The sequence below is a fragment of the Pseudophryne corroboree genome, chromosome 4 (assembly GCF_028390025.1).
Source record: "Pseudophryne corroboree isolate aPseCor3 chromosome 4, aPseCor3.hap2, whole genome shotgun sequence".
In the NCBI taxonomy this organism is placed as follows: Eukaryota; Metazoa; Chordata; class Amphibia; order Anura; family Myobatrachidae; genus Pseudophryne; species Pseudophryne corroboree.
Genome location: NC_086447.1, coordinates 279970672 through 279988019, shown reverse-complemented (window position 1 = coordinate 279988019; position 17348 = coordinate 279970672). Strand labels below are relative to the sequence as shown.

Here is a 17348-nt window from a genome sequence, read left to right as displayed (position 1 = left end):
GTGTTGCTGTAGATGCAGTGGCCTATTTTGAGGTGTGGGCCTGGAGCTGCAGCTCCATCAGCCCCATTCTTAATCCTGCTCTGGGAACACACAGCAGCCAAAGGGCAGAGGCTCCCATTGGATGTAACCTGTGTGGGAGAGCTTTCTCGCCCAATCAGCTGTGGACTGGGTGTAATAGATTTGCTGCTAACCCAATGAGAGCTCCTAGCCACGCCCCCCCGGGTTATACACACAGGCACAACAGAGTCACAGATCTGGGCTATTATATAGGAGATATTAGTTTATACAATAGTTTTGGAAGAAAGTAACTAATAGAAGTGTTTAATGTTACTGTTGCTATATGGCAAACTGACTGTGTCAATGTTTATGGTAAATTTGTAAAACTTAAAGTGAAGTCTTGAAAGGTAAAGCAGATCTTCTTGTAATGTTATTTATGTTAAATATAGTGTAATGTAAATACTGTATTTGAATTTCACAGCTGCAAGGTTGTTTGCTGATATGCGTGGGGACACGCATAATTCTAGCGGAATAGTATGTGACACACCATCAGAGTTGCCACGGACATTTAACTTATTTCTGCGCCCTTTTTTCCCCTCTACAAAATGCAGCCTGGCTAAACGCTTTGAGACTTCAGCAGGGAAAGGGTTAAGAACATTTTCTGTGTTGGAGCTGTCATACGCTGGGACAGTTAACAGCCGTGTGCCGAGTCTGTTGGCAGTTAGGCGGCTGCCATCTTAGGAGGATGGGGAGAGTGGAACAGGACCTTGGAGCAGATTTGGTGGTGTACCTGGGAACCAAAGGAGGCTCCTAATCTGATCTTTAGTAAATCAGCTGGTGGGCAGTGAGGAGGAAGAGGCACATTATCAGAGTCCAGCAGCTGACAAAGAGAGTGTCTATGGAGTGGTGAGCAGATTAAGTCAGCCCTGAGGCAAAATAGCCACTTCTAGTGAGATCCAGGAGCCCCATTGCAAACTATACATTCTCACACTCCATTGGGGTGGTATTCATGTGACCGGTGGTCAGGAGACCGATGGTCACATGACCTCCTCCAACATCCCGTCCCCTCACTAGCGCAACAGTCGGCATGCCAACCAACAGGGACTATTTCCACTTGTGGGTGTCCATGACACCCATAGAGTGGGAATAGAATCCGTGGCAACCGCAGGTCGCCACCGAGCCCGCAGCGTGGTGAGCGCAGCAAGGGGCTTGCTGCACTTGATCCCCCCCTCCACCACCAGGATCCTGGCGTCGGTATGCTGCCGGGATCCCGGCGTCGGTATGCTGACCGCCGGTCTCCTAACTTTCAGTCAGCCATACTACACGGCTCCGTAGTAAGAGTCTCAGTAATTGTAGACTGATCTAATTGACTGACACAGATTCCCTGCTGAAATACCCTGGTATACAAGAGAGCACAGTTTTATAAGTAAATTAGCCAGTTTCTATAGTATCAACTCCCTTTATGAGACTGATAAGAGCCATCAAATAGCATTAAGCACCTCTGTGCAGAAGCAGACAGTCACGTGCTGCAGTTTTCTCAGCACACAGCCAGGACTTTGTAGCGCAGTAAGGAACAATACTGTTGTAGTTAGACAGACAGCTTAAAGGGTTCAGGACTCAATATCACAGGGGCCTGCAGCTGATGTTGTACTGCTCTATGAGCGATGTCTAGTGTTTCCCCTCCCGGGCGGTGGGCGGCCTCCCGTACACACTCAGAGATATGACCGTTCATATTACTCAGTGATGTCACGCAGTGGCCAGCCGTGCATGCAGTTCCTGGATGACAGTCCAGATCGAGCATGTATGCACTGCCAACTGCGAGGATCGTTGCCGACCCGTGGGGCCACGCATCGATTGTCGCTGGCGGCATACACACTTGCCGAGAAAATGAACAACATCACTCAGGAAGGGGGAAAATGAGCGACGTCGCTCATTTTCTCGGCAAGTGTGTATGCACCTTTAGGGCTACAAATAACATAATCCAACTACAAAACGCACAACTTGCGCCTAATTACTGTAGGTAGTGCTTGACAAAGCCAAATTATTTACCTATTTGCTTATAGTCCCCATGTGGGTTATCAATGAACTTCATTTTAAAAATGAGTCACTCATAAATTTGATGAATTAATTCATTGATACAATGAGGTTTGTGCAGATGGTGATGTTATCTTTGCACCATGGATCAAACGTGCAAGAGGTACACCTGAAAGTGGCAGAAATATCCAGGCGGCTGTCCCACACTTGCCTGTGCACATGCTCGCTGTACATCAGTTGCATTCACACACCAGAAATATACAGGTTAGGGGCTGCAAGTCTAAGTTATGAAACTGCATGTGCAGTAAAACAGATGGATTGTGCACTGGACAGCTGGCTGCACATCCAGATCTAAAGGGGAGATATACTGTATCAAAAGATAAACTGTAGAAGTTGACCATAGCAGCTAAATCACATTAAAGCTGGCCACACTTCTACAGATTATCTTTCCAACCAGCTACCTTGGTTGGAACGAAAATCTGGTAATGCATGGAAGTAGATGACAATCACCCATCTGCTCCTAATCCCTGAAAATAGACAAGGAAGGTCACACTGACAAGATGGTTAAATCCGTTTAATCTAACTAACGTGTCTGAGTGACCGTTCCCATCTGTTTTCTGGCTTTTGGGAGCAAATGGCTAATTGTCATTTATTCCCATACAATTCCAGATTTGTATTCAAACCAAGTTGGCTGGTTGGAACTTTGGGCCTAATTCAGACCTGATCGCTGGGCAGCAATTTTTGCAGACCTGCGATCAGATAGTCACCGCCCACTGGGGGTGTGTATTTTAGCTGTGCAAGTGTGCAAACGCATGTGTAGTCTCTGCCCAGCCCAGGACTTACTCAGCCGCTGCGATCACTTCAGCCTGTCCAGGACCGGAATTGACATCAGACACCCACCCCTCCAATGCTTGGACACGCCTGCAATTTTCCAGACACTCCCTGAAAAACGGTCAGTTGCCACCCACAAACGCCCTCTTCCTGTCAGTCACCTTGCAATCGCTTTTTTCTCTGACGTCCTAAGTGGATGCTGGGGACTCCGTCAGGACCATGGGGATCAGCGGCTCCGCAGGAGACAGGGCACAAAAGTAAAAGCTTTAGGACTAGGTGGTGTGCACTGGCTCCTCCCCCTATGACCCTCCTCCAAGCCTCAGTTAGGTTTTTGTGCCCGGCCGAGAAGGGTGCAATCTAGGTAGCTCTCCTGAGCTGCTTAGAATAAATGTATAGACTTAGGTTTTTTTATTTTCAGTGAGTCCTGCTGGCAACAGGCTCACTGCATCGAGGGACTAAGGGGAGAAGAAGCGAACTCACCTGCGTGCAGAGTGGATTGGGCTTCTTGGCTACTGGACATTAGCTCCAGAGGGACGATCACAGGCCCAGCCATGGATGGGTCCCGGAGCCGCGCCGCCGGCCCCCTTACAGAGCCAGAAGAGTGAAGAGGTCCAGAAATCGGCGGCAGAAGGCATCTTGTCTTCAAGAAAGGTAGCGCACAGCACTGCAGCTGTGCGCCATTGCTCTCAGCACACTTCACACTCCGGTCACTGAGGGTGCAGGGCGCTGGGGGGGGTGCCCTGAGACGCAATGAAAACACTATTTATGGTAAAAAATACATCACATATAGCTCCTGGGCTATATGGATGTATTTAACCCCTGCCATTTTACCTCATAAAAAGCGGGAGAAAGGCCGCCGTGAAGGGGGCGGAGCCTATCTCCTCAGCACACAAACGCCATTTTCCCTCACAGCTCCGCTGGAAGGACGTCTCCCTGACTCTCCCCTGCAGTCCTGCACTACAGAAACAGGGTAAAAAAGAGAGGGGGGGGCACTAATTTGGCATATAAAAACATATATAGCAGCTATAAGGGAGAAACACTTATTTATAAGGTTGTCCCTATACATATATAGCGCTCTGGTGTGTGCTGGCAAACTCTCCCTCTGTCTCCCCAAAGGGCTAGTGGGGTCCTGTCCTCTATCAGAGCATTCCCTGTGTGTGTGCTGTGTGTCGGTACGCGTGTGTCGACATGTATGAGGAGGAAAATGGTGTGGAGGCGGAGCAATTGCCTGTATTAGTGATGTCACCCCATAGGGAGTCGACACCTGACTGGATGGTCTTATTTAAGGAATTACGTGATAGTGTCAGCACTTTACAAAAAACTGTTGACGACATGAGACAGCCGGCAAGTCAGTTAGTGCCTGTCCAGGCGTCTCAAACACCGTCAGGGGCTCTAAAGCGCCCATTACCTCAGTCGGTCGACACAGACACAGACACGGACACTGACTCCAGTGTCGACGGTGAAGAAACAAACGTATTTTCCAGTAGGGCCACACGTTACATGATCACGGCAATGAAGGAGGCTTTGCATATTTCTGATACTACAAGTACCACAAAAAAGGGTATTATGTGGGGTGTGAAAAAACTATCCGTAGTTTTTCCTGAATCAGAAGAATTAAATGAAGTGTGTGATGATGCGTGGGTCTCCCCCGATAAAAAATTGCTGATATCTAAGAAATTATTGGCATTATACCCTTTCCCGCCAGAAGTTAGGGCGCGTTGGGAAACACCCCGTAGGGTGGATAAGGCACTCACACGCTTATCAAAACAAGTGGCGTTACCGTCTCCTGATACGGCCGCCCTCAAGGAGCCAGTTGATAGGAAGCTGGAAAATGTCCTAAAAAGTATATACACACATACTGGTGTTATACTGCGACCAGCGATTGCCTCAGCCTGGATGTGCAGCGCTGGGGTGGCGTGGTCGGAGTCCCTGACTGAAAATATTGATACCCTTGACAGGGACAGTATTTTATTGACTATAGAGCGTTTAAAAGATGCGTTTCTATATATGCGTGATGCACAGAGGGATATTTGCACCCTGGCATCAAGAGTAAGTGCGATGTCCATTTCTGCCAGAAGATGTTTATGGACAGACAGTGGTCAGGTGATGCGGATTCCAAACGGCATATGTAAGTATTGCCGTATAAAGGGGAGGAGTTATTTGGGGTCGGTCTTTCGGACCTGGTGGCCACGGCAACAGCTGGAAAATCCACCTTTTTACCCCAACTCACCTCTCAGCAGAAAAAGACACCGTCTTTTCAGCCTCAGTCCTTTCGTCCCCATAAGGGCAAGCGGGCAAAAGGCCAGTCATATCTGCCCCGGGGTAGAGGAAAGGGAAAAAGACTGCAGCAGACAGCCTCTTCCCAGGAACAGAAGCCCTCCACCGCTTCTGCCAAGTCCTCAGCATGACGCTGGGGCCTTACAAGCGGACTCAGGTGCGGTAGGGGTCGTCTCAAGAGTTTCAGGCAGCGCGCAGTGGGCTCACTCGCAAGTGGACCCCTGGATCCTACAGGTAGTATCCCAGGGGTACAGATTGGAATTCGAGACGTCTCCCCCTCACAGGTTCCTGAAGTCTGCTTTACCAACGTCTCCCTCCGACAGGGAGGCAGTATTGGAAGCAATTCACAAGCTGTATTCCCAGCAGGTGATAATCAAAGTACCCCTCCTACAGCAGGGAAAGGGGTATTATTCCACACTATTTGTGGTACCGAAGCCAGACGGCTCGGTGAGACCTATTCTAAATCTGAAATCTTTGAACACTTACATACAAAGGTTCAAATTCAAGATGGAGTCACTCAGAGCAGTGATAGCGAACCTGGAAGAAGGGGACTATATGGTGTCCCTGGACATCAAGGATGCTTACCTTCATGTCCCAATTTGCCCTTCTCACCAAGGGTACCTCAGGTTCGTAGTACAGAACTGTCATTATCAGTTTCAGACGCTGCCGTTTGGATTGTCCACGGCACCCCGGGTCTTTACCAAGGTAATGGCCGAAATGATGATTCTTCTTCGAAGAAAAGGCGTCTTAATTATCCCTTACTTGGACGATCTCCTGATAAGGGCAAAGTCCAGGGAACAGTTGGAGGTCGGAGTAGCACTATCTCGGGTACTGCTACAACAGCACGGGTGGATTCTAAATATTCCAAAATCGCAGCTGATCCCGACGACACGTCTGCTGTTCCTAGGGATGATTCTGGACACAGTCCAGAAAAAGGTGTTTCTCTCGGAGGAGAAAGCCAGGGATTTATCCGAGCTAGTCAGGAACCTCCTAAAACCAGGAAAAGTGTCAGTGCATCATTGCACAAGGGTCCTGGGAAAAATGGTGGCTTCTTACGAAGCGATTCCATTCGGCAGATTTCACGCAAGAACTTTTCAGTGGGATCTGCTGGACAAATGGTCCGGATCGCATCTTCAGATGCATCAGCGGATAACCCTGTCTCCGAGGACAAGGGTGTCTCTTCTGTGGTGGTTGCAGAGTGCTCATCTACTAGAGGGCCGCAGATTCGGCATTCAGGATTGGATCCTGGTGATCACGGATGCCAGCCTGAGAGGCTGGGGAGCAGTCACACAGGGAAGAAATTTCCAGGGAACGTGGTCAAGTCTAGAGACTTCTCTCCACATAAATATACTGGAGCTAAGGGCAATTTACAATGCTCTATGCCTAGCAAGACCTCTGCTTCAAGGTCAGCCGGTGCTGATCCAGTCGGACAACATCACGGCAGTCGCCCACGTAAACAGACAGGGCGGCACAAGAAGCAGGAGGGCAATGGCAGAAGCTGCAAGGATTCTTCGCTGGGCGGAAAATCATGTGATAGCACTGTCAGCAGTGTTCATTCCGGGAGTGGACAACTGGGAAGCAGACTTCCTCAGCAGGCACGACCTCCACCCGGGAGAGTGGGGACTTCACACGGAAGTCTTCCACATGATTGTGAACCATTGGGAAAAACCAAAGGTGGACATGATGGCGTCCCGCCTCAACAAAAAACTGGACAGGTATTGCACCAGGTCAAGGGACCCTCAGGCAATAGCTGTGGACGCTCTGGTAACACCGTGGGTGTACCAGTCAGTGTATGTGTTCCCTCCTCTTCCTCTCATACCCAAGGTACTGAGAATTATAAGACGGAGAGGAGTAAGAACTATACTCGTGGCTCCGGATTGGCCAAGGAGGACTTGGTACCCGGAACTTCAAGAGATGCTCACAGAGGACCCATGGCCTCTGCCGTTAAGAAGGGACTTGCTTCAGCAAGGACCCTGTCTGTTCCAAGACTTACCGCGGCTGCGTTTGACGGCATGGCGGTTGAACGCCGGATCCTAAGGGAAAAAGGCATTCCGGAAGAGGTCATACCTACCCTGGTCAAAGCAAGGAAGGAGGTGACCGCACAACATTATCACCGCATTTGGCAAAAATATGTTGCGTGGTGTGAGGCCAGGAAGGCCCCCACGGAGGATTTTCAACTCGGTCGATTCCTGCATTTCCTGCAAACAGGAGTGTCTATGGGCCTCAAATTGGGGTCCATTAAGGTTCAAATTTCGGCCCTGTCGATTTTCTTCCAGAAAGAATTGGCTTCAGTTCCTGAAGTCCAGACATTCGTCAAGGGAGTACTGCATATACAACCCCCTTTTGTGCCTCCAGTGGCACCGTGGGATCTCAACGTAGTTCTGGGATTCCTCAAATCACATTGGTTTGAACCGCTCAAATCTGTGGATTTGAAATATCTCACATGGAAAGTGACCATGCTGTTGGCCCTGGCCTCGGCCAGGCGAGTGTCAGAATTGGCGGCTTTGTCTCACAAAAGCCCATATCTGATTTTCCATTCGGACAGGGCAGAACTGCGGACTCGTCCCCAGTTTCTCCCTAAGGTGGTGTCAGCGTTTCACCTGAACCAACCTATTGTGGTGCCTGCGGCTACTAGGGACTTGGAGGACTCCAAGTTGCTAGACGTTGTCAGGGCCCTGAAAATATATATTTCCAGGACGGCTGGAGTCAGGAAAACTGACTCGCTGTTTATCCTGTATGCACCCAACAAGCTGGGTGCTCCTGCTTCTAAGCAGACGATTGCTCGTTGGATTTGTAGTACAATTCAGCTTGCACATTCTGTGGCAGGCCTGCCACAGCCAAAATCTGTAAATGCCCATTCCACAAGGAAGGTGGGCTCATCTTGGGCGGCTGCCCGAGGGGTCTCGGCTTTACAACTTTGCCGAGCTGCTACTTGGTCAGGGGCAAACACGTTTGCAAAATTCTACAAATTTGATACCCTGGCTGAGGAGGACCTTGAGTTCTCTCATTCGGTGCTGCAGAGTCATCCGCACTCTCCCGCCCGTTTGGGAGCTTTGGTATAATCCCCATGGTCCTGACGGAGTCCCCAGCATCCACTTAGGACGTCAGAGAAAATAAGAATTTACTTACCGATTATTCTATTTCTCGTAGTCCGTAGTGGATGCTGGGCGCCCATCCCAAGTGCGGATTGTCTGCAATACTTGTACATAGTTATTGTTACAAAAATCGGGTTATTATTGTTGTGAGCCATCTTTTCAGAGGCTCCTCTGTTATCATGCTGTTAACTGGGTTCAGATCACAAGTTGTACAGTGTAATTGGTGTGGCTGGTATGAGTCTTACCCGGGATTCAAAATCTTTCCTTATTGTGTACGGGCACAGTATCCTAACTGAGGCTTGGAGGAGGGTCATAGGGGGAGGAGCCAGTGCACACCACCTAGTCCTAAAGCTTTTACTTTTGTGCCCTGTCTCCTGCGGAGCCGCTGATCCCCATGGTCCTGACGGAGTCCCCAGCATCCACTACGGACTACGAGAAATAGAATTATCGGTAAGTAAATTCTTATTTTTGCACCATCCCGTCACTATGCATCGATCCTCGTTGTTGCGGTCCATCGTGCCTGATCATTGCGGTGCATAAGCATGTGCAGTTCGGACCTGATCGCAGGCTGTGAGAAAACGCAGCCTAGCGATCATGTCTGAATTACCCCCTTTATCTTTAGATGTGTGGCCAGCTTTACTGTCATTTGTCTAGCTCAAACTACAATACAAAATGCCAGTAATAAGGTGATGTGTTGTTATTGGCAACTTCACATTATACCTATGGATGGTGTAATGGTTAGCATTGCTGCCTCACAGCAGTGAGGTCATGGGTTCGTTTCCCGCCATTGCCCTAACTGTGAGGAGTTTGTATATTCTCTCCGTACATGCATAGGTTTCCTTCCACAATCCATATACTGGTAGGTTAATTGGCTCCCAACAAAATTAACCCTAGCATGAATGTGTCTGTGTGTACATGTGGTAGGGAATATAGATTGTAAGCTCCACTGGGCCAAATATTCTCTGTAAAAGCGCTGCGGATTACGTGTGCGCTATATAAATATAAGTTCTCTCTAAGGTTTGATACATATCCCCCTAAATAGACCAATTAAAGGTCTTTGTGATGTAAACACCAAAGCTACAGTATAAGCAAAAAACTCCATTTACTAAAATGAGTCACCATTACTTTCCTTACTTTTTCATTACATTATTTCTCTGACGTCCTAGTGGATGCTGGGAACTCCGTAAGGACCATGGGGAATAGACGGGCTCCGCAGGAGACTGGGCACTCTAAAAGAAAGATTAGGTACTATCTGGTGTGCACTGGCTCCTCCCACTATGACCCTCCTCCAGACCTCAGTTAGATTTCTGTGCCCGGCCGAGCTGGATGCACACTAGGGGCTCTCCTGAGCTCCTAGAAAGAAAGTTTATTTTAGGTTTTTTATTTTACAGTGAGACCTGCTGGCAACAGGCTCACTGCATCGAGGGACTAAGGGGAGAAGAAGCGAACCTACCTGCTTGCAGCTAGCTTGGGCTTCTTAGGCTACTGGACACCATTAGCTCCAGAGGGATCGACCGCATGGAACTGGCCTTGGTGTTCGTTCCCGGAGCCGCGCCGCCGTCCCCCTTACAGAGCCAGAAGCAAGAAGAGGTCCGGAAAATCGGCGGCAGAAGACTTCGGTCTTCACCAAGGTAGCGCACAGCACTGCAGCTGTGCGCCATTGCTCCTCATGCACACTTCACACTCCGGTCACTGAGGGTGCAGGGCGCTGGGGGGGGCGCCCTGAGGGCAATATATGACACCTTGGCTGGCAAATCTACATCATATATAGTCCTAGAGGCTATGTAGATGTAAAATTACCCCTGCCAGTATTCCAGAAAAAGCGGGAGAAAGTCAGTTGAAAAAGGGGCGGGGCTTCTCCCTCAGCACACTGGCGCCATTTTCTCTTCACAGTGCAGCTGGAAGACAGCTCCCCAGGCTCTCCCCTGTAGTTTTCAGGCTCAAAGGGTTAAAAAGAGAGGGGGGGGGGGGCACAAAATTTAGGCGCAATATTGTATATACAAGCAGCTATTGGGAAAAATTCACTCAATATAGTGTTAATCCCAAAATTATATAGCGCTCTGGTGTGTGCTGGCATACTCTCTCTCTGTCTCCCCAAAGGGCTGTGTGGGGTCCTGTCCTCAGTCAGAGCATTCCCTGTGTGTGTGTGCGGTGTGTCGGTACGGCTGTGTCGACGCGTTTGATGAGGAGGATTATGTGATGGCAGAGCAGATGCCGATAAATGTGATGTCGCCCCCTGTGGGGCCGACACCAGAGTGGATGGATAGGTGGAAGGTATAAACCGACAGTGTCAACTCCTTACATAAAAGGCTGGATGACGTAACAGCTATGGGACAGCCGGCTTCTCAGCCCGCGCCTGCCCAGGCGTCTCAAAGGCCATCAGGGGCTCAAAAACGCCCGCTCCCTCAGATGGCAGACACAGATGTCGACATGGAGTCTGACTCCAGTGTCGACGAGGTTGAGACATATACACAATCCACTAGGAACATCCGTTACATGATCCCGGCAATAAAAAATGTGTTACACATTTCTGACATTAACCCAAGTACCACTAAAAAAGGGTTTTATGTTTGGGGAGAAAAAGCAGGCAGTGTTTTGTTCCCCCATCAAATGAGTGAATGAAGTGTGAAAAAGCGTGGGTTCCCCCGATAAGAAACTGGTCATTTCTAAAAAGTTACTGATGGCGTACCCTTTCCCGCCAGAGGATAAGTTACGCTGGGAGATATCCCCTAGGGTGGATAAGGCGCTCACACGTTTGTCAAAAAAGGTGGCACTGCCGTCTTAGGATACGGCCACTTTGAAGGTACCTGCTGATAAAAAGCAGGAGGCTATCCTGAAGTCTGTATTTACACACTCAGGTACTAGACTGAGACCTGCAGATCGTGCTGCTGCAGCGTGGTCTGTAACCCTGTCAAACAGGGATACTATTTTGCGAACATAAGACGTCGTCTTATATATGAGGGATGCACAGAGGGATATTTTGCCGGCTGGCATCCAGAATTAATGCAATGTCCATTCTGTCAGGAGGGTATTAGAGACCCGACACTGGACAGGTGATGCTGACTTTAAAAGGCACATAGAGCCTTATAAGGGTGAGGAATTGTTTGGGGATGGTCTCTGGGACCTCGTATCCACAGCAACAGCTGGGAAGAAAAATTTTTACCTCAGGTTTCCTCACAGCCTAAGAAAGCACTGTATTATCAGGTACAGTCCTTTCGGCTTCAGAAAAGCAAGCGGGTCCTTTCTGCACAGAGACGAGGGAAGAGGGAAAAAGCTGCACCAGTCAGCCAGTTCCCAGAATCAAAATTCTTCCCCCGCTTCCTCTGAGTCCACCGCATGACGCGGGGGCTCCACAGGCGTAGCCAGGTACGGTGGGGGGCCGCCTCAAAAATTTCAGCGATCAGTGGGCTCGCTCACAGGTGGATCCCTGGATCCTTCAAGTAGTATCTCAGGGGTACAAGCTGGAATTCGAGGCGTCTCCCCCCCGCCGTTTCCTCAAATCTGCCTTGCCGACAACTCCCTCAGGCAGGGAGGCTGTGCTAGAGGCAATTCACAAGCTGTATTCCCAGCAGGTGATAGTCAAGGTGCCCCTACTTCAACAAGGACGGGGTTACTATTCCACACTGTTTGTGGTACCGAAACCGGACGGTTCGGTGAGACCCATTTTAAATTTGAAATCCTTGAACACATGCATAAAAAAATTCAAGTTCAAGATGGAATCGCTCAGGGCGGTTATTGCAAGCCTGGAGGAGGGGGATTACATGGTATCCCTGGACATCAAGGATGCTTACCTACATGTCCCCATTTACCATCCTCACCAGGAGTACCTCAGATTTGTGGTACAGGATTGCCATTACCAATTCCAAACACTGCCGTTTGGACTGTCCACGGCACCGAGGGTCTTTACCAAGGTAATGGCAGAAATGATGATACTCCTTCGAAAAAAGGGAGTTTTAATTATCCCGTACTTGGACTATCTCCTTATAAAGGCGAGGTCCAAGGAGCAGTTGTTGGTCGGAGTAGCACTATCTCGGGAAGTGCTACAACAGCACGGATGGATTCTATACATTCCAAAGTCACAGCTGGTTCCTACCACACGCCTACTGTTCCTGGGGATGGTTCTGGACACAGAACAGAAAAAAGTTTTCTCCCGCAGGAGAAAGCCAAGGAGCTGTCATCTCTAGTCAGAGACCTCCTGAAACCAAAACAGGTATCGGTGCATCACTGCACACGAGTCCTGGGAAAAATGGTAGCTTCTTACGAAGCAAAATTCCATTCGGCAGGTTCCATGCAAGAACCTTTCAGTGGGACCTCTTGGACAAGTGGTCGGGATCGCATCTTCAGATGCATCGGCTGATAACCCTGTGTCCAAGGACCAGGGTATCTCTACTGTGGTGGCTGCAGAGTGCTCATCTTCAAGAGGGCCGCAGATTCGGCATACAGGACTGGGTCCTGGTAATCACGGATGCCAGCCTTCGAGGCTGGGGGGCAGTCACACAGGGAAGAAATTTCCAAGGACTTTGGTCAAGTCTGGAGTCGTCCCTACACATAAATATTCTGGAACTGAGGGCCATTTACAATGCCCTAAGTCTGGCAAGGCCTCTGCTTCAAAACCAGCCGGTACTGATCCAATCAGACAACATCACGGCAGTCGCCCATGTAAACCGACAGGGCGGCACAAGAAGCAGGATGGCGATGGCAGAAGCCACAAGGATTCTCCGATGGGCGGAAAATCACGTCTTAGCACTGTCAGCAGTGTTCATTCCGGGAGTGGACAACTGGGAAGCAGACTTCCTCAGCAGACACGACCTACACCCGGGAGAGTGGGGACTTCATCCAGAAGTCTTCCAACTGTTGGTAAACCGTTGGGAAAGGCCACAGGTGGACATGATGGCGTCCCGCCTAAACAAAAAACTAGATATTGCGCCAGGTCAAGGGACCCTCAGGCAATAGCTGTGGACGCTCTAGTGACACCGTGGGTGTACCAGTCGGTTTATGTATTCCCTCCTCTGCCTCTCATACCAAAGGTACTGAGAATAATAAGAAAACGAGGAGTAAGAACGATACTCGTGGTTCCGGATGGGCCAAGAAGAGCTTGGTACCCAGAACTTCAAGAAATGATATCAGAGGACCCATGGCCTCTACCGCTCAGACAGGATCTGCTACAGCAGGGGCCCTGTCTGTTCCAAGACTTACCGTGGCTGCGTTTGACGGCATGGCGGTTGAATTCCGGATCCTAAAGGAAAAGGGCATTCCGGAAGAAGTCATTCCTACGCTGATAAAAGACAGGAAAGAAGTAACCGCAAACCATTATCACCGTATTAGGTGAAAATATGTTGCGTGGTGTGAGGCCAGGAAGACAGAGGAATTTCAGCTGGGTCGTTTTCTGCACTTCCTACAGTCAAGGGTGACTATGGGCCTAAAATTGGGTTCCATTAAGGTCCAGATTTCGGCTCTGTCGATTTTCTTCCAGAAAGAACTGGCTTCACTGCCTGGAGTTCAGACATTTGTAAAGGGAGTGCTACATATTCAGCCCCCTTTTGTGCCTCCTGTGGCACCTTGGGATCTCAACGTGGTGTTGAGTTTCTTAAAATCACATTGGTTTGAGCCACTTAAAACTGTGGATTTGAAATATCTCACGTGGAAAGTGGTCATGTTATTGGCCTTGGCTTCGGCAAGGCGTGTGTCAGAATTGGCGGCTTTGTCATGTAAAAGCCCTTATCTGATTTTCCATATGGATAGGGCAGAATTGAGGACTCGTCCCCAGTTTCTCCCTAAGGTGGTATCAGCTTTTCACTTGAACCAACCTATTGTAGTGCCTGCGGCTACTAGGGACTTGGAAGATTCCAAGTTACTGGACGTAGTCAGGGCCTTAAAAATGTATATTTCCAGGACGGCTGGAGTCAGGAAAACTGACTCGCTTTTTATCCTGTAGGCACCCAACAAAATAGGTGCTCCTGCTTCTAAGCAGACTATTGCTCGCTGAATTTGTAGCACAATTCAGCTGGAGCATTCTGCGGCTGGATTGCCGCATCCTAAATCCGTAAAAGCCCATTCCACGAGGAAAGTGGGCTCATCTTGGGCGGCTGCCCGAGGGGTCTCGGCTTTACAATTTTGCCGAGCTGCAACTTGGTCAGGGGCAAACACGTTTGCTAAATTCTACAAAATTGATACCCTGGCTGAGGAGGACCTGGAGTTCTCTCATTCGGTGCTGCAGAGTCATCCGCACTCTCCCGCCCGTTTGGGAGCTTTGGTATAATCCCCATGGTCCTTACGGAGTTCCCAGCATCCACTAGGACGTCAGAGAAAATAAGATTTTACTCACCGGTAAATCTATTTCTCGTAGTCCGTAGTGGATGCTGGGCACCCATCCCAAGTGCGGATTGTCTGCAATACTTGTATATAGTTATTGCCTAACTAAGGGTTATTGTTGAGCCATCTGTTGAGAGGCTCAGTTATATTTCATACTGTTAACTGGGTGTAGTATCACGAGTTATACGGTGTGATTGGTGTGGCTGGTATGAGTCTTACCCGGGATTCAAAATCCTTCCTTATTGTGTCAGCTCTTCCGGGCACAGTATCCTAACTGAGGTCTGGAGGAGGGTCATAGTGGGTGGAGCCAGTGCACACCAGATAGTACCTAATCTTTCTTTTAGAGTATCCAGTCTCCTGCGGAGCCCGTCTCTTCCCCATGGTCCTTACGGAGTTCCCAGCATCCACTACGGACTACGAGAAATAGATTTACCGGTGAGTAAAATCTTATTTTTTCTTTTACCACTATGCCATGTGTGTAATGCGCAGTTTTCTTATAACAGAAAGAGTTAACTTTTTTTCCCTTTAGAAACTAAGTCATCCTAACCAGGTAACAGAATATGTGTGCCTTCTGTTTCACAGACTGCCCCTCACACTCCAAGAGACTATCGATACTGACGGAGAAAACGCATGGAAATGCCGAGACAGAACGGTTATTCATAGGGAATGAATTATACTGTTGTTCATACCAAGACTGCAGTGGCTAGTACAGGAAATGATTTGTGCAGGACCCACATAATCAGCTGCTTAATCTACTGTTTCTTGTAATTACAACCTCTCTTTAGCTACTGTTTGGTAGCAATGGCATAAAAGACAGAGTAAGATGTATCAATTAAAAGAATGGGAGGAAATCCAATACTACAAAGAAATGGCTTACAATCCCTTCCTTTATGTGAAGGTCCTGGCAGTTAGGCATGAAGCATCAGTCCTGTTTCCTATGTCATTTGCTGTATGTGTATCACAGCCAATATAACTGTTAAAATAGCAACTATACATATACTGTAACACACAAGACAATGATGTTTAGTACAGTTGAACATACCACGTCACAATTTTTTGTCTATATTCTTAGTGAGATATCCTCCATAGGGTTGTGCAAAATATAATAATATATATATATATATATATATATATATATATATATATATATATATCTTGCAAAACCAACTGTACAAATACATATGCATAATATATCCAATTAATTTAAAGGTGTTTCGGTTTTTCCAGTTAATATTGGTAATTTCCTTCACTCTCCTTACTAGGAAAGGAGCAAATCATGCAGACGTTTGAAACAGTAAGGCCATACACTATGGTTCTATAACTATGAATTCTCATATCCCTTTTGACTAAATGTGATTTTATATTACTGTAAATATACAAAGTCACCCTGGGCGGGATGTACTAAGACAGCGGTCACATTACGCACTGATACTTATAGCGTATGTACTAACATATATTAGTATCGCAGTGCAGTAAGAGCTGCCCTTTGCAGAGGTGAGAGGGTGTGCTGGCATCTCCATCACCTCCCAGTCCCAGGAGATGACGTCTAAAGTCAGTCCTGGGCTCCTCCTCCCTGCAGCCAGAAGGACAGATGGCTGTGTTGCTAGGGAGGAGTTTTGGATCCGGAACCAAGACTGGAGACTGCCTACATACAGGTATAGAGGGGGGAGGGGCGGCATGAGCGGCTCTTGGTAGTAGATACCCTATAGAAGCCCATAGCCTTCTAGAAGGTATCGCCATAAAAAGATGGCGATATCCTCCGCATCGATAAGCGGCAAGGCAGGGGTTAGTACATTTGAAAATGCAGTAAAAATCCTGAAAACAGGGATTTTACTGCATTTCTCTAACGTCCTAGTGGATGCTGGGAACTCCGAAAGGACCATGGGGAATAGCGGGCTCCGAAGGAGGCTGGGCACTCTAGAAAGATTTAGGACTACCTGGTGTGCACTGGCTCCTCCCACTATGACCCTCCTCCAAGCCTCAGTTAGATTTTGTGCCCGGCCGAGGTTGGATGCACACTAGGGGCTCTCCTGAGCTCTTAGAAGAAAGATAGTCTTAGGTTTATTATTTTCAGTGAGACCTGCTGGCAACAGGCTCACTGCAGCGAGGGACTAAGGGGAGAAGAAGCGAACTCGCCTGCTTGCAGCCGGATTGGGCTTCTTAGGCTACTGGACACCATTAGCTCCAGAGGGATCGACCGCAGGCCCAGCCTTGATGTTCGGTCCCGGAGCCGCGCCGCCGTCCCCCTTACAGAGCCAGAAGCAAGAAGATGGTCCGGAAAATCGGCGGCATGAAGACATCAGTCTTCACCAAGGTAGCGCACAGCACTGCAGCTGTGCGCCATTGCTCCTCTCACACTTCACACTCCGGTCACTGAGGGTGCAGGGCGCTGGGGGGGGGGGGCGCCCTGAGGCAGCAATAAAAACACCTTGGCTGGCAAAAATACCTCAATATATAGCCCCAGGGGCTATATATGAGGTAAATACCCCTGCCAGATTCCTTAAAAAAGCGGGAGAATAGGCCGCGGAAAAGGGGCGGAGCTATCTCCCTCAGCACACTGGGCGCCATTTTTCCCTCACAGTTCCGCTGGAAGGAAGCTCCCTGGCTCTCCCCTGCAGACTACTCTACAGAAAAGGGTAAAAAAGAGAGAGGGGGGGCATTTAATTTGGCGCAGTATATAGTTTATATTAAAAAGCAGCTATAAGGGACATAACTCAGTTAGTCCCTGCCTTATATAGCGCTCTGGTGTGTGCTGGCATACTCTCACTCTGTCCCCCCAAAGGGCTTTTGTGGGTCCTGTCC

At 48.8% G+C, this 17348-nt stretch overlaps 1 long non-coding RNA gene across 1 annotated transcript; it reads left to right on the top strand.

Moving 5' to 3' along the window:
- Positions 1 to 687: 687 nt before the first annotated feature.
- LOC134909374 (uncharacterized) lies at positions 688 to 15415 on the top strand. The gene is made up of 2 exons (XR_010175897.1): positions 688 to 903; positions 15129 to 15415. It is a non-coding gene; the product is annotated as an uncharacterized LOC134909374 (long non-coding RNA).
- Positions 15416 to 17348: the final 1933 nt, after the last annotated feature.